We start from the raw sequence: 1,528 nt of genomic DNA on the forward strand, positions 1-1,528 counted from the left end.
ATTGTTAAAAAAGGTATAATTTTCTGATTAAAAAATATATTTTTTTTAACTTCAATATAATATAAATTAATAAAATAAAATAAATAAAAATAAATTTAATTAATTAATTAATTGATGTTATATTTTTATCATTTAAATAAAATTATTAAAATTAATTTAAAAATATTTTTTTACTAAAAAAATGAAAATATAAAAAAAAATAATTTTAATTAAAATTATACAAAATCTTTTTACTATTTTAACATTTTCTATAAATTTAAATTAATAAAAATAATTCTATTAATTTTTTTACAGAAGACATCCATCATGAGAAAAAAAGGTAAGAGGAAATCCTGAAAATTGTAAAAAAAAGATATTAATTACATGGATACTTTTCTATAATTTTTCAAAAATAAATTTAAATAATTTCGAAAAAATTCATCAAAAAATTTAGTAAAAATGATGGAAATTCACAAAAACGAAACGACAAACAATAATAATTAAATTTTGTTTAAAATTCAATTTGTTCAATAATAATTATTTACCTCATCAACAGAAACACGTGTTTATTATCTCTAAACATTGCTCTATATTTATACAGGTGCAACATGTATGAGAACGAGAATTACGTAACATCTCTCTCGCTTTCTAAATTTATGTCAGAATTATCAAAAAAAAAATATTTTTAAAAATAACCTTCAACGTCAAAGTTTGAGCGTTTGGCAGGTCATTGAACATCTGCTCGTGTGGCCAAGTTGGTAAGGCGCCTGACTAGTAATCAGGAGATCCGTAGTTCGAATCTGCGTACGAGCAACTTTTTTTAAATTTTTTTTTGTAATTTTTTTTTTAGCAATTGAAATGTCAACCGCTCCATCACGCACTCACTTCATTTGCATTGATTTTGCACACGAAACACATGCAAATGAGACTAAAGAGTTAACGAGCAAGACATGACCCGAGATAAAATGGACCAAATGGAGGAGGATGTCACACACAAAAAATGATTGAATGTCCCTTTTATTTGTATTTGTTCGTTGTGTGCTCACAAAAAAAATGTCAAAAAACACAATTCCCATTTAAGAGACACACTGCGAGAGTGATGGATGATTCGCCAAGACAGAGTGTCATTCCGGGCGGTTATGTCACCAACTTGTGACATTGTTCGCGGAATTTATGGCTTTTTTCGCATCCGTGTTTACTTGTGAGTAGTATTTATCGTTCGGCAATTCGACCCCAAAAAGAGACGTCAAAAAATTCGACCGCAACAAAAAAAAACGTTTAAAAGGATTGGATTTGTCGTTGCCTCCCTGCGAGAAAAAAAACATGCAAAAGGACGGATTTCGCGTCGTCATTCTTTTCTTTCGCATCTCGTTTCGTGCCAAGGTCATCCAAAAATGTCCCCAAATAGAAAGTTGTTTACTTTGCAATCGAGCAATCAATCATGTTACCGAGAAAAAAAAGTAAGTTTGTCCAGCAGATTAAATAAAAAAAAAGTTGGAAAAAATATTGGCGCCAAATATCGGAGACTTTCGGATGACACAACAAGTTT

General features: G+C 28.9%; 1 non-coding gene across 1 annotated transcript; it reads left to right on the forward strand.

Annotated features, from left to right (window-relative positions):
* Window positions 1-719: 719 nt before the first annotated feature.
* Window positions 720-792, forward strand: Trnat-agu (transfer RNA threonine (anticodon AGU)). The gene has a single exon. It is a non-coding gene; the product is annotated as a tRNA-Thr (tRNA).
* The last annotated feature ends 736 nt before the right edge of the window (window positions 793-1,528 follow it).

The sequence above is a fragment of the Culicoides brevitarsis genome, chromosome 1, assembly GCF_036172545.1.
Source record: "Culicoides brevitarsis isolate CSIRO-B50_1 chromosome 1, AGI_CSIRO_Cbre_v1, whole genome shotgun sequence".
In the NCBI taxonomy this organism is placed as follows: domain Eukaryota; kingdom Metazoa; phylum Arthropoda; class Insecta; order Diptera; family Ceratopogonidae; genus Culicoides; species Culicoides brevitarsis.